Genomic DNA, 16,500 nt, shown 5'->3' with positions numbered 1-16,500 from the left:
TTTTGCGAAGCCCGTTCCCTTAACAAGGGAATATTAAGCCCCTTTTTCTCGTTGGGTCTTCGAACCGCGAGACTGAGTCGCCACTTCCGGGCAGACGTGGAAAAGGGTCTCAGGACAATGTTCGCACGTATCTGAGTACCCACGCCGCCGCGGAGGCAGGGATCGAGTCTCGCACGAACCACACGTAATTGAGTACGCCCGAGCGGATGGCGTACCACGTGGTCCGTGCTGTTACCATGCTATTGGAACCCGATCAGAGCGATCTAATTCGTAATATGCTAAATCAATGATGGAGAGACAAAAGCGGTCGAATCAAAGGAAGAACAGATTTAATTATTATTTACACAATGTACAATGGTAGAAGAAGAGAGACACAGGGCAGTCTTAAACAGTCTTAACCAGCCCAGACAATGGGCCCACTCACACATACAGGGAGATGAAGGAAGAATGTTCATGCACCGAACGCGCCGGCTTTGGTCCTCCAGGAACAGCTCACCTGGCGTGGCCCTCTGGCGGTCACCGCACGTATCCCGGCGAAGGCAGGCAGGCAGGCGGGAAAATCCTCGCGGCGTGTATCTCGACAAAGGCAGGTAGGCAGGAAAATATGCGCGTCTGTGGCCCGGCACGGCTGTCTCTTACAGCGCAATTAATATAACTGCCGTCAAACTGAGCGCTCCGAACTCATAACTCGTAACTCAGCGCTTTCACTCTCGTAACCCAACAGAGGATCTGACTCCAGCTCAACACAGCGCTTTCCCTCTCATAACTCGTAACTCAACACAGCGCTTTCCCTCACATAACTCGAGCTCATAACTGAGAACTCTACTCATAACTGAGAACTCCACTCTGCGCATCCCTTCTCATAACTGAGGTGGGGACTCCGGGCACAGGGTTATATCGTCCCCGCCCTAACCCGCATCGAATGTTCCAAACTCTGCCTTTGGCCGCAGTGGTAAGTCACTCCCCTCGAGCCCTGATTGGTGACTCGTGCTTAGCGGTCACTCCCACTCCTCCTGCCCCCGGCTTCTTCGGCCTTGATCGAATTGTTCAGGGTGGCCTCGTGGTATTTCGCGCCAAAACCCAAAGCATCCAGGCATCACAAAGGACCTAATTCTCATCATTGGTGCTGTCTTTCCCTCGCGGTCACAACTGTACTGTCTTTCCCTCGCGGTCCCTCTGTACTGTCTTTTCCTCGCGGTCCCAACTGTACTGTCTTTCCCTCACGGTCCCAACTGTACTGTCTTTCCCTCGCGGTCCCTCTGTGCTGTCTTTCCCTCACGGTCCCTCTGTGCTGTCTTTCCCTCACGGTCCCTCTGTGCTGTCCTTCCCTCGCGGTCCCTCTGTGCTGTCTTTCCCTCGCGGTCCCTCTGTACTCTCTTTCCCTCGCGGTCCCTCTGTGCTGTCTTTCCCTCACGGTCCCTCTGTGCTGTCTTTCCCTCGCGGTCCCTCTGTGCTCTCTTTCCCTCGCGGTCCCTCTGTGCTGTCTTTCCCTCGCGGTCCCTCTGTGCTGTCTTTCCCTCGCGGTCCCTCTGTGCTGTCTTTCCCTCGCGGTCCCTCTGTACTGTCTTTCCCTCGCGGTCCCAACTGTACTGTCTTTCCCTCGCAGTCCCTCTGTACTCTCTTTCCCTCGCGGTCCCTCTGTGCTGTCTTTCCCTCGTGGTCCATCTGTGCTGTCTTTCCCTCGCGGTCCCTCTGTGCTGTCTTTCCCTCGCGGTCCCTCTGTACTGTCTTTCCCTCGCGGTCCCAACTGTACTGTCTTTCCCTCGCGGTCCCTTTGTGCTGTCTTTCCCTCATGGTCCCCCTGTGCTGTCTTTCCCTCGCGGTCCCACTGTGCTGTATTTTCCTCGCGGTCCCTCTGTGCTGTCTTTCCCTCGTGGTCCCCCTGTACTGTCTTTTCCTCGTGGTCCCACTGTGCTGTCTTTCCCTCGTGGTCCCCCTGTACTGTCTTTCCCTCGCGGTCCCACTGTGCTGTCTTTTCCTCGCGGTCCCTCTGTGCTGTCTTTCCCTCGTGGTCCCCCTGTGCTGACTTTCCCTTGCGGTCCCCCTGTGCTGTCTTTCCCTCGCGGTCCCTCTGTGCTGTCTTTCCCTCGTGGACCCTCTGTGCTGTCTTTCCCTCGTGGTCCCCCTGTACTGTCTTTCCCTCGCGGTCCCTCTGTGCTGTCTTTCCCTCGTGGTCCCCCTGTACTGTCTTTCCCTCGCGGTCCCTCTGTGCTGTCTTTCCCTCGTGGTTCCCCTGTACTGTCTTTCCCTCGCGGTCCCTCTGTGCTGTCTTTCCCTCGTGGTCCCCCTGTACTGTCTTTCCCTCGTGGTCCCACTGTGCTGTCTTTCCCTCATGGTCCCCCTGTACTGTCTTTCCCTCGCGGTCCCTCTGTGATGTCTTTCCCTCGTGGTCCCCCTGTACTGTCTTTCCCTCGCGGTCCCACTGTGCTGTCTTTTCCTCGCGGTCCCTCTGTGCTGTCTTTCCCTCGTGGTCCCCCTGTGCTGTCTTTCCCTTGCGGTCCCCCTGTGCTGTCTTTCCCTCGCGGTCCCTATGTGCTGTCTTTCCCTCGCGGTGCCTCTGTACTGTCTTTCCCTCACGGTCCCTTTGTGCTCTCTTTCCCTCGCGGTCCCACTGTGCTGTCTTTCCCTCGCGGTCCCACTGTACTGTCTTTCCCTCGCGGTCCCTCTGTGCTGTCTTTCCCTCGCGGTCCCACTGTGCTGTCTTTCCCTCGCGGTCCCACTGTGCTGTCTTTCCCTCATGGTCCCCCTGTGCTGTCTTTCCCTCGCGGTGCCCCTGTGCTGTCTTTCCCTCGCGGGCCCCCTGTACTGTCTTTCCCTCGCGGTCCCCCTGTACTGTCTTTCCCTCGCGGTCCCACTGTGCTTTCTTTCCCTCGTGGTGCCCCTGTGCTGTCTTTCCCTCGCGGTCCCTCTGTGCTGTCTTTCCCTCGTGGTCCCTCTGTGCTGTCTTTCCCTCACGGTCCCACTGTGCTGTCTTTCCCTCACGGTCCCACTGTACTGTATTTCCCTCGCGGTCCCTCTGTGCTGTCTTTCCCTCGTGGTCCCTCTGTGCTGTCTTTCCCTCATGGGTCCCCCTGTGCTGTCTTTCCCTCGTGGTCCCCCGTGCTGTCTTTCCCTCGCGGTCCCTCTGTGCTGTCTTTCCCTCGTGGTCCCTCTGTGCTGTCTTTCCCTCGCGGTCCCACTGTGCTGTCTTTCCCTCGCGGTCCCCCTGTGCTGTCTTTCCCTCGCGGTCCCTCTGTGCTGTCTTTCCCTCGCGGTCCCTCTGTGCTGTCTTTCCTCGCGGTCCCTCTGTGCTGTCTTTCCCTCGCAGTCCCTCTGTGCTGTCTTTCCCTCGCGGTCCCTCTGTACTGTCTTTCCCTCGCGGTCCCAACTGTACTGTCTTTCCCTCACGGTCCCTTTGTGCTGTCTTTTCCTCGCGGTCCCTCTGTGCTGTCTTTCCCTCGTGGTCCCCCTGTGCTGTCTTTCCCTCGCGGTCCCTCTGTGCTGTCTTTTCCTCGCGGTCCCTCTGTACTGTCTTTCCCTCGTGGTCCCTTTGTGCTGTCTTTCCCTCGCGGTCCCACTGTGGTGTCTTTCCCTTGCGGCCCCACTGTACTGTCTTTACCTCGAGGTCCCTCTGTGCTGTCTTTTCCTCGCGGTCCCTCTGTGCTGTCTTCCCTCGCGGTCCCTCTGTGCTGTCTTTCCCTCGCGGTCCCCCTGTCTGTCCCCCTGTCTGTCCCCCTGTCTGCTGTCTCCCTCGCGGTCCCCCTGTGCTGTCTTTCCCTCGCGGTCCCACTGTGCTGTCTTTCCCTCGCGGTCCCACTGTGCTGTCTTTCCCTCGTGGTCACTCTGTGCTGTCTTTCCCTCGTGGTCCCTCTGTGCTGTCTTTCCCTCGCGGTCCCACTGTGCTGTCTTTCCCTCGCGGTCCCCCTGTGCTGTCTTTCCCTCGCGGTCCCTCTGTGCTGTCTTTCCCTCACGGTCCCTCTGTGCTGTCTTTCCCTCACGGTTCCTCTGTGCTGTCTTTCCCTCGCGGTCCCTCTGTGCTGTCTTTCCCTCGCGGTCCCTCTGTGCTGTCTTTCCCTCGCGGTCCCTCTGTGCTGTCTTTCCCTCGCGGTCCCTCTGTACTGTCTTTCCCTCGCGGTCCCAACTGTACTGTCTTTCCCTCGCGGTCCCTCTGTACTCTTTCCCTCACGGTCCCTCTGTGCTGTCTTTCCCTCGTGGTCCCTCTGTGCTGTCTTTCCCTCGCGGTCCCTCTGTGCTGTCTTTCCCTCGTGGTCCCTCTGTACTGTCTTTCCCTCGCGGTCCCAACTGTACTGTCTTTCCCTCGCGGTCCCTTTGTGCTGTCTTTTCCTCGTGGTCCCCCTGTGCTGTCTTTCCCTCGTGGTCCCTCTGTGCTGTCTTTTCCTCGCGGTCCCTCTGTACTGTCTTTCCCTCATGGTCCCTTTGTGCTGTCTTTCCCTCGCGGTCCCACTGTGCTGTCTTTCCCTTGCGGTCCCACTGTACTGTCTTTTCCTCGCGGTCCCTCTGTGCTGTCTTTCCCTCGCGGTCCCACTGTGCTGTCTTTCCCTCGCGGTCCCACTGTGCTGTCTTTCCCTCGCGGTCCCACTGTACTGTCTTTCCCTCGCGGTCCCTCTGTGCTGTCTTTCCCTCGTGGTGCCCCTGTGCTGTCTTTCCCTCGCGGTCCCTCTGTGCTGTCTTTCCCTCGCGGTCCCACTGTGCTGTCTTTCCCTCGCGGTCCCACTGTACTGTCTTTCCCTCACGGTCCCTCTGTGCTGTCTTTCCCTCGTGGTCCCTCTGTGCTGTCTTTCCCTCGTGGTCCCCCTGTGCTGTCTTTCCCTCACGGTCCCCCTGTGCTGTCTTTCCCTCACGGTCCCTCTGTGCTGTCTTTCCCTCGCGGTCCCTCTGTACTGTCTTTCCCTCGTGGTCCCTCTGTGCTGTCTTTCCCTCGCGGTCCCCCTGTGCTGTCTTTCCCTCGTGGTCCCCCTGTGCTGTCTTTCCCTCGCGGTCCCTCTGTGCTGTCTTTCCCTCGTGGTCCATCTGTGCTGTCTTTCTCTCGCAGTCCCACTGTGCTGTCTTTCCCTCGTGGTCCATCTGTGCTGTCTTTCTCTCGCAGTCCCACTGTGCTGTCTTTCCCTCGCGGTCCCCCTGTACTGTCTTTCCCTCGCGGTCCCTCTGTGCTGTCTTTCCCTCACGGTCCCTCTGTGCTGTCTTTCCCTCGTGGTCCCTCTGTGCTGTCTTTCCCTCGTGGTCCCTCTGTGCTGTCTTTCCCTCGTGGTCCCCCTGTGCTGTCTTTCCCTCGTGGTTCCCCTGTGCTGTCTTTCCCTCGTGGTTCCCCTGTGCTGTCTTTCCCTCGTGGTTCCCCTGTGCTTTCTTTCCCTCGCGGTCCCCCTGTACTGTCTTTTCCTCGCGGTTGTCAGCTCTTTCACGAGCCTCGATTCAGTATTTTAAAAAAAAAAAAAAAACAAAAAAAAAAATTCTACTCAACACAAAACTACACACAGGAAAGGTCTACGCTTACATTTGTGATGAAATAACTCAGCTTTAAACGAGGCTACGTGTTGTAGTGTAACTAAACTAGGAGGGGAAATTAACCTTTATTATAAAACACAAAACTGCAACACTACACCCCTCCCTCGAACAGACTCGTCCCCGAGTCAGAACCAACAAATGAAACGACCGGTTAGAGAATGACATGCAAAATTAACTTTTACTTTTACATGTGACATATGCATAGGTGTGGGTCCCCCTCACATTCACTCTGACCCGTGTATGCGACAGTTTTAAAACACTAGATATGTCCCTCCTATAGCGTTGAGTAGCTACATATCAGATTCACGCCCACTGTAGTGAAATTATACCAAGGTGAACCCAGGGTGTGCTCGCTTCAAAAGGGGCGTCTATAAGACCCGGGACAACTGGGGCGCACGGACACTCCAGCGGAACTCACTGTGACATAGTCCTGTAGTTTGAATGGTATGTACACCCCTAAATGCTGCGCTGACTGTCCTCTCTATTGGACCATTGCCATATTGAATCGACCATTGCTCATGAAATACTCTGATTTTAATGCCAGTTACATGAATGTATTTTTACAGGATGTACTTCAGATCTAAATGATATTAAACCTACCCAGAGGTCAAGTCGTGTCTGAGCTTGATTTTCACGACATTTAATATCATTTAGATCGCCGGAATGGCTGACCACAAGATGATCATGGTACCAATTCTCGGAGCCTTATTCCAACTTATTTCCTGGAAATCCTGGCAGTGTCCATATGTTTATACCTCTCCCACCCCCCCCCCCCCTTCACATGCCTCCCCCCCCTTCACATGCCTCCCCCCCAAAGCCCTCTCCCTCCCACAGATCTCTCGATGTCTCCATGTCTCTCGGTCCCTGCTCTCAAATGTTGTGTTTGTGTCCTTCCCCCTCTCTCCCCATCTTGTCTACCGCTCCCGATGTTATTTGTTTTATGTGTCTGTTTGTCTTTCTGTGTGATTAATGTTCGCTCTTTCACGAGCCTCGATCTTGTATACAAAAGCCGACTCTCAAGCTGAGGGATCAGCATCGGAGTTCACTCACTGGCTCAAAACGCTGGAGAATTATTTTGCTGCTCACGAAACAGAGCTCACCGCTGCGATGAAGCTGTCCGTGTTACAGTCGAAGGTCTATCACACCGTGTTCCGGAACATAGCTCGATTTGAGACGTACGCTACAGCACTAGCCGAGCTGAAGCGCTTATACGTAAAAACACGGAGCGCTGTGCACGGCCGGCATCAACTCTCCCAGCGGCGACAACAACCATCTGAATCGATCGATCGCTACGCGCAGGAGTTGCGCTACCTGTTGGAGGACTGCGTGCAGGACGTACGGACCCACGAGCAAGTGCAGGACGACTTGCTCCGAGATTCATTCATCTCCGGAATTAGTTCTGGGGTCTTGCGGCTCCGACTCCTGGAGGTCGCGGATCTGACATTTACGGAAGCACTATGGCTGGCGCGCGTATATACAGATGCCCGAGAACAATCCAACACATACGATCACCCACGAGTCGTGGCGGGGGCCTCTCAACTCGCGCGACCGGAGAGGGCTACCGCCGAGGATACGGAGGAGGACCCGACCACCACGGCCGAGACTCCGGGTGCTCCTGAAGCGAACTCCGCTTCCGGCCTCACTGCTGCCGCCGCTGCCCGGCCACGGCCTGACCGGTATGCAAAATGTTATTTTTGCTGGAATCGGCAGCACCCTCGCTCTGAATGCCCGGCTCGGGAGGCTACATGCCACCTGTGCTCCACCAAGGGCCATTTTGCAAAGGTCTGCAGGAAGGCCGCTCGGGGCACGCGTCCCCGCGCGACCTTGAATGGGCTCATCGCGGAGCCAATGGATCGAGCGCCGGAGGGGGCGCCTCACTCGGCTTTGATGAGCCGCTCTCCTTCTCGCGGCCTCTGGCTGCATGCCCGACCTTGGTGAGATACACCGGGCCACCGAAACAAATGACGCGAATGCGACCGGCCGCAGCGCGACCGACCTTGACTGGCGTTCGAACGCCTACTTCAAACAAGCGACATGCTCCTGCTGTGGAAACTCCTCTCGATGTGCGGCAAACGCAGCACGAATTACATGCACCCACTTTGGCATATGAATCTGCAGACGGCAGAGATCCTTCTCACGTGACTCGAGCGCCATCTGACGGCGGCTCTTACGAATTACATGCACTCACTTTGGCATATGAATCTGCAGACGGCAGAGATCTTTCTCACGTGACTCGAGCGCCATCTGGCGGCGGCTCTTACGACCTACACACACCCACTCTAGCAAATGAATCTGCTGATGAGCCAACTGACTTCAATGCTCCTGCTGAGGCCCAACCTGCCGACGCTGCCTGAAGGATTGCAGCCGGCGTGGGATCCACCCGCGAGGCGCGATCTTCTCGCCCGGCCGGTACAATACCTGCCGGGTCTGCCGGCCTTGCGCAGGCCATCATTCCGCTCACGGTCGCGGGCGTTTTTGCGCAAGCTTTGATTGACACGGGTCCACGGATAGTTTTATCGATCAGCGACTCGTGCATCAACATGGGTGGCCGGTTCTTGGGACAACCCGCCGGATCTTCATGGCCTCTCAGGGACTTTGGTTGAGCACAAAAGGGGCGTGTCGATTGAAACTTGTGATAAGGGGACGCACGTTCCCGGACGTGTATCTCATGGTATTACCTGCTTTATGCGCTGACGTTCTGTTAGGACTTGATTTCCTTAAGCGGCATGGACGTTTGGAAATAGACTTCGGTGGGCCGGACACGCTCGCTGTGTGCGCCCTCGCTCAAATGGACATGGAGCCTCTCTCACTGTTCCCCAACCTGACCACTGATTGTACCCCTGTAGCCGTCAAATCGCGGCGCTACTCTCGCGCAGACGCGCAATTCATTGCGGAAGAAACGGCCCTGCTCTTAAAGGACGGTATTATAGAACACAGTAGGTCACCGTGGCGGGCCCAAGTCTTAGTGGTGCGGAGTGAGGCCCACCGCCGGCGCATGGTAATCGACTATTCGCAGACGATTAATCGTTTTACACAGTTGGATGCCTACCCCTTACCGGGGATGGACGCCCTGGTTCACCAGGTGGCCCTGTATTCCGTTTATAGCACTCTCGATCTGCGTAGTGCGTATCATCAAGTCCCCATCTCTAGGGCTGATCGCGTCTTTATAGCCTTTGAATCAGGTCAGCGGTTGTACCAGTTCACGCGACTTCCCTTTGGGGTAACTAACGGAGTCGCTTGTTTTCAGAGGGCTATGGATGACCTCGTTGCGAAGGAGAATTTGACCGATGTCTTTGTCTATCTGGACAATCTTACGGTTTGTGGGTATGACCAGGAGCATCACGACGCTAATCTGAAACGCTTCCTCGAGGTCGCGCGGAAATATCGCCTAACCATGAATGCGGCTAAGTGTCAATACTCTCTACGCACGGTAGACCTTTTGGGGTACACCGTGACCCATGGCTCCGTCTCTCCGGATAAGGAGCGTCTGCGCCCTTTGCTCGATATGGCTCCGCCTAGCGATCGGGCTTCGCTGAAACGCGCTCTAGGGCTGTTCGCCCACTATTCAAAGTGGGTGCAAAATTTCTCTGCGAAGCTCCACCCCCTCGTGGCCTGCGACACTTTCCCCATGGGCCCGGCCGCCCTGGCGGCCTTCGAGGGCCTTAAAGTCGACATCGCTGGCGCCGCTGTCGCGACGATTGACGAGAGTGCCTCTTTCGTTTTGGAGAGTGATGCCTCAGATCATGCGATAGCGGCGACTCTCTCCCAAGGGGGCCGCCCTGTGGCTTTCTTCTCGCGGACTCTCACCTCCGCCGAGCGGAGGCATTCGTCTGTCGAAAAGGAAGCGTACGCGATCGTCGAATCAATTCGGCGATGGCGGCCATATCTGCTTGGGCGGTGTTTCCAAATCGTCACGGACCAACAGAGCGTTGCGTTTATGTACGACACCTTACATGCTCAGCGCATTAAGAATGAGAAAATCACCCGTTGGCGTATCGAACTCGCCGACTTCTGCTACACCATCAAATACCGCCCGGGGAAGGATAACCTGGTCGCTGACGCCTTATCGAGGCCGGCCACTTGCGCGGGGGTTGTAACTTTGGAGGGGCTGCGCACTTTGCACGGCACTATGTGTCATCCCGGGGTAACGCGCTTCGCGCATTTTGTGTGCAAGGGCAATCTGCCGTACTCGATTGAGGACATCCGCCGCATCTGCCGTGATTGCGCGATCTGTGCGGAACTCAAACCGCGTTTTTATAACCCTCCTATGGGGACACTCGTTAGGGCTACTAGACCGTGGGAGCGCTTGGCGATGGACTTCAAAGGGCCGCTGCCAATGTCGAGCAACTCTCGCTATCTGCTCACTATCGTCGATGAGTATTCACGATTCCCCTTTGCTTACACGTGCGGGGATATGTCAGCTGCCACGGTTATTCAGTGCCTGCAGAATTTGTTTTCTATGTTCGGGTATCCGGCCTACGTGCATACCGATCGGGGTGCGGTGTTCCTGTCCCAGGAGGTGAGGGGCTACTTGCTCCAGCATAATGTCGCTTCGAGCTACACCACCCCGTACCGGCCCCAAGCGAATGGGCAGATCGAACGCTTTAATGGGATTATATGGATGGCCGTCATGCTGAGCCTCCGGACCCTCGGCCGAGGCCTCGAAAAATGGGCGTGGTCACTACCTGCCGCTCTAAACTCGATCCGGGCTCTCCTATGTACCGCCACCAACCAGACTCCTCACGAACGACTGTTCCACCATCCGAGAGGCTCCGGCAGTATCCAATCTTTACCCAGCTGGCTCGCTGAACCGGGGCCCGCCTATCTCAAACGAGCGGTTCGCGCTAGCAAGTACGACCCCCTTGTTGACAAGGTGCAGGTCCTCCAGGCTAATCCCGAGCATGCTCGCGTGTTAACGGCAGATGGCCGCGAGTCTACTGTCTCCGTACGCCATCTCGCCCCATGTGGGGACGACGACAGGGATATCGACGAACCCGTCTACGAGTCTATGGACTCTACCGAAGCTTCCCCTATGGAACTACCACCGTTACTTCCGTCGTTCCCCACTCCCGTGCCCGAAGGCGCTGGGGCGCCCCCTCCGACTCCCACCTCCGGCGGCTATTCCGTCGCGGGGGACTCCGGGCTTGGGGACGCCGTGCCCGGTAGATTCCGAACACGAACTGGCAGGGAAGTTCGCCGCCCCGACCGCTACGGGTGGACCGACTGACGTGAATTGACGTGACCCATTCGATTATTGCTGATGCTTGCTTGCAACCTGCCGAGCGGCAGAGTTCTAACGGCGGGGAGAATGTAGTGAAATTATACCAAGGTGAACCCAGGGTGTGCTCGCTTCAAAAGGGGCGTCTATAAGACCCGGGACAACCGGGGCGCATGGACACTCCAGCGGAACTCACTGTGACATAGTCCTGTAGTTTGAATGGTATGTATGCCCCTAAATGCTGCGCTGACTGTCCTCTCTATTGGACCATTGCCATATTGAATCGACCATTGCTCATGAAATACTCTGATTTTAATGCCTGTTGCACGAATGTATTTTTACAGGATGTACTTCAGATCTAAATGATATTAAACCTACCCAGAGGTCAAGTCGTGTCTGAGCTTGATTTTCACGACACCCACAACTAACCAAAATTCCGGAATTTGTCAAACTAAACACATAGCCGGTGCGCAGCATTCTTATATTTACAAGCACAAAAACTTAACATTATTTACAATTCTATGACCCAGGACATGTCCATTTTGGAAGAGAAGATTGGAGGGGAGAGAAAGCACAGCAAACACACAAAACAAACTCATAAATCATGACACTTGCTGCTTGCTTCTTGCATCTTGCTTCTTCTGTGTGCATATATCAAACCGGCTATCCCCCGGACCGGCATACAGGCCATTTTAAATCTTCAGGGTTATCTAACCTAACACATCTTCTCATTCCTAGCACACCATAATAAAAAAATGCACAAAAAAATGCTTTTATTTTATTTCTTCTTTCCTTTGCCAGGCAGGGCCACTCCCATGTGGTCCGACTGCTTTGCGTTAATGCCACTCAACAAGTGGTCCGAAGATGCAAGATGATTTGCAGCAAGGTACTCCACAGCAGAGGTGCAAGGCCACAAGGCTGGTGGTCCATAAGTGTGTAAGGTGCAGCAAAGGGTTTGTGGCAGCAAAGTTCTGCACAGGTGCAGCAAGGTTACAGCAAAAGGATATGGCAGAAAATGCTACGCCGTTCGGCTGCACAGATGTAGCAATGTGCAGCAGGGATGCTGCACAGGTCGATGGTGCTGCACAGTTCCACCTCCAAAATGGTCCTAGGGTGGGGGGAAGAGACAAGGCACAACAGGCAAAGCGGAAAAGATGCAATGGCACACAAAAACACAAGGTAATGCGATGCGAGGGGCGCGGAAGAGTGAGCAGAGCAGGCTCGTCCCTAACCGTCCGTACCCCCCACCGTCGGCTTACACTACCCTAGCCCACCTTGTATTTACAATTTGTCTCCACGTCTTGTCTCCCATATCCCCCTCTAATCCAAATTCGTCTCCCAATCCCTCCCAGGAAGGAAGGAATGGAACAAACACAATGTCGCATTACGTCATGATGCGTCTCACTTCTCAAACGGCTTACAGAGCCTCGGTGCGGAGCTTCGTCTTCCTGAATGACTGGCTGTGGATGGTGCGAAGGGATTTCTCTCATCCTAACTACACTACTGACATTTACTCATTTAAACTACCCGGGGTCGTACCCTGCCAATCCGCCTCTTTGAACTATGTGGTTCTAAGAACCCGAATTCCCAATGCCCACTCTGTGGTGTCCTCCGAATTTTGGGTCTCACTCCCAACGAATTTTCTCTCTGTGCCCTTGCACAATTTCGGGGCTGGGTCATGTGGCTCTATCAGCAGGTCTACCTACCTGCGCACCTCCGCCACTGAAGTCGCCACCCGGGCTTACCTGCTCCTGCAACTACCTAAACTGGGGAAGGCCCCTCCTGGCTATTTACCCCCTGATGCCCACCTTGGCATTGGGCAACCCGGGTCCTCTCCTGGGATCCTCGGGCCCCACTCACGACTACCCTATCTGGCTCCCAGAGCCTACCTGTGGCCTCACCTGGCCGACAAACTACCAGTGGCGGAGTGCCCCAATAACCACACGCACCAATTAAGCCACACACCCAGCCATTCAACATACTCATGCACCCAACAAAACACTTCTTGCTACTGCCCGCACCACAGGTGTCAATATCCATACAATTTTGCCTCCGCCCTCTACCTGGCTTTACACTACCCACCACGGGCGTCCGTGAATGGGTTCCCCCTCTCCCCCCATTCACTAACTCGCGCTATCCCGATGGTGATGGGTGTCCGCTCTCACAAACCCGCACTATCCAGATTGTGATGGGTGTCCGCTTTCACAAACCCGCGCTATCCCGATTGTGATGGGTGTCCGCTCTCACAAACCCGCACTATCCCGATTGTGATGGGTGTCCGCTCTCACAAACCTGCGCTGTCCCGATTGTGATGGGTGTCCGCTCTCACAAACCTGCGCTATCCCGATTGTGATGAGTGTCCGCTCTCACAAACCCACGCTATCCAGGTTGTGATGGGTGTCCGCTCTCACAAACCCGCGCTATCCCGATTGTGATGGGTGTCCGCTCTCACAACTCCGCGCTATCCCGATTGTGATGGGTGTCCGCTCTCACAAACCCGCGCTATCCCGATTGTGATGGGTGTCCGCTCTCACACCACTAATTACACACACCATTTATGTCACACACCTTTTGTGATCACACACTACTTTCCATACACCTCAAACACAATTCCTTTTATTGTCACAACAACACAATCCCGTTTATTCTCAACACACAATTCCTCAAACACACAGCATCACCTAGCTGACGACTTCTCCTAATCTCGTGCTTCCCCGTCGTCCCTTTAAACTACGCACTCCCTTGTCATTATCATCCACCTAAGCTACCTACGTCCCCTCTATAGTACAGTGTCACTACTTATATCTCAGTCTCTACTGTCTGCTAATTCCCTATCATTATCCTCGCACTCTCTCGGCTGGCTTCGGTGCCCCATGGAGGTACCCGGTAACCATTGCTGGCACCCCCCCAAACTAATGCTCATGGGCCCTGGATGAGGAATGGTTAAACTACCATTCCTCCACGTAGGGTACACTACTCTCATCAGTCCACTACACTCGAGCATCACCAAGTGGATGTACATTGTCATCACGGCTCGGCCTCGGCGGGCCGAGCGATCCATTTAGGTGGTTGGTCGCCTGTATGGGGTGTCCGTCCGGCATTTTCGATCCAAGGGAGGGGGTATGGATGGGCCGAGGTGCAGGGCCCAATCCCTGCGTGGGGCCTTGCAGTCCCACGCGCGATGACCCAACCGGCCACGGTCGGAGCACCGCACCCGCCAAGGTGCGCGGCTCCGAAATCTCCGACCTTCCCTTGAACCTCGCCGATTGCCTTTGCCGCCACGGCACGGCACCAACCATACAGCGCGGTGGCCGGTACGAATCGTGCACGCCGGCCCTTGTGAGACCGACGCGGCACGGATTCCCTCCGGTCCCTGCTGCACACAACTCACCGGGGGCTCACGTCTGCTACCCGTCCCACTAAACGCTACCCCGGTCGGTGTCGATGCTTGAGCCGCATCCTCACACCTTGCGACCCACACCGCACTCGCACACCCAGGCTTCCCCGCGCCACCCATACACTCCGTTACTGCACACTCTCCTTCCACATTCTCTGGTGTGCATTCTTCCTCGCACTCTGTACTCGTACCTGCACACCTAGGCACACTCACGCCTTTCACACACTTCAGTACACACTTTTCCCGCACACAGTCTGGTGTGCATTCTCCCTCGTACTCTGTACTCGTACTCTCTGGTGCACACCACCCAGGCGCACTCGCACCTTTCACGCAACCCATCATCGCAAACTTTTCTGTTACACACTCCGTAACACCCCCGGGTGTACACTCCTGCACACACTCTGCAACACGTTCTGGTGTGCACTCCTGCACACACTCTGTAACACACTCTCCCATTACACACTCCGTAACACACTCTTCTCCGGCACACACGTTTCTCGCTCACGCTTTGGCGCACACTCTCTCTCGTACTTCATGCCAGTCGCCCTAGTACACCTCACAATTGACCTTCCACGAACGCCCGGGTCTCGCTTCTTTCCCAAGCGCGCCAAAAACCCGTTCGCGCCAAACACATTCGCGCCATTTTTTCCACTCACCTCGGGGTCCTCCTTCTCCAGCTGCACCTGCAAACTTTCCATTGAGTTAGCAAGCCCGGCATCACGGTGCAAATGCAGACTTTGTACATATCCCATCTCTTTCTCCCACGACTTGCTCACTTTTTCTACCGTCTATTCGGCCCCAATTTCAATCATTTCTTTTTCTAGCTCGACGCTCGTCGGCACCCTTAACATTTTCTCGTCCAACTCAGCCTTCGCGGCTCTTCTACACCCCGCGTCGCGATTTTCATACCCCCGGTCAACCTGGCTGTGCCTCGCTCAAGCTCCCTCCCCACGCGTTCCTCACACCGCGTCACCTCATCGCGTACCACTGCGACGTCCTCGCTCAACCCGCGCCTAATGTCCTCCCCCATTTTTCTCATATCCCTCTTTTCGGCTGCTTACATTTTTTCATATCACACCTGGATTCGTCTATCATCTTTTTCATGTCATCATTCATTCCCCAAATTTCGTCTGTTTGGGCATCCAATGTTTCTTTCAATTCGCCCTGGTTACACCTTGCTTCGTCCCTCATTTCTTTCAATTTATTCTCTTGGATGTCCATTTTCCCATTTATCTTTGCAGACATTTGGATTAGGTATAATTCAATGTCGAACCCGGGTCGCACAGCGGGCCTGGCTGCCACCGCCACGTGCGAGGCGCCGCCATTTTCTTCACCAGATACCGCCCCCACTTTGGCTTCCTCCACTACCAACTGTCTCTCCTGGTCCTGGGTCATCCATTCCTCCTCTTCATCTACCCCCACCGGCATTCGACCGACTTGGCCAGCCATGGTACCAATATAATTTGGCTTTAAAATAACTAAATTTCGTTCACTCGTAATTTCGAGTGCGTGAAGCAAACTCCAGGTCCAATCCCACTTCACTGAAACCAAATTGTTGCTGCCAATATGTACAATTTGGTGTCTAAAATTTTTTCCATGGTTCCAAATCCCACTCCTGACACCAAATTGTTGCGCTTTTGCGAAGCCCGTTCCCTTACCAAGGGGAGATTAAGCCCCATTTTCTCCTTGGGTCTTCGAACCGCGAGACTGAGTCGCCACTTCCGGGCAGACGTGAAAAGGGTCTCGGGACAATGTTCGCACGTACCTAAGTACCCACGCCGCCGCGGACGTGGGGATCGAGTCTCGCACGAACCACGCAAAATTTGAGTACACCTGAGCGGATTGTGTACCATGTGGTCCGTGCTGTTTCCTTGCTATTGGAACCCGATCAGAGCGATCTAATTCGTAATATGCTAAATCAATGATGGAGAGACAAAAGCGGTCGAATCAAAGGAAGAACAGATTTAATTATTATTTACACAATGTACAATGGTAGAAGAAGAGAGACACAGGGCAGTCTTAAACAGTCTTAACCCAGCCCAGACAATGGGCCCACTCACACATACAGGGAGATGAAGGAAGAATGTTCATGCGCCGAACTCGCCGGCTTTGGTCCTCCAGGAAGAGCTCACCCGGCGTGGCCCTCTGGCGGTCACCGCACGTATCCCGGCGAAGGCAGGCAGGAAAATATGCGCGTCTGTGGCCCGGCACGGCTGTCTCTTACAGCACGATTAATACAACTGCCATCAAACTGAGCGCTCCAAACTCATAACTCGTAACTCAGCGCTTTCACTCTCGTAACTCAACAGAGGATCTGACTCCAGCTCAACACAGTGCTTTCCCTCTCATAACTCGAGCCCATAACTGAGAACTCTACTCATAA

This window comes from Myxine glutinosa, chromosome 7 (genome assembly GCF_964187855.1).
Source record: "Myxine glutinosa chromosome 7, kmMyxGlut1.1, whole genome shotgun sequence".
Taxonomy (NCBI): Eukaryota; Metazoa; Chordata; class Myxini; order Myxiniformes; family Myxinidae; genus Myxine; species Myxine glutinosa.
The sequence above is the reverse complement of the archived record's forward strand: the minus strand, read 5'-3'. Positions refer to the sequence as shown.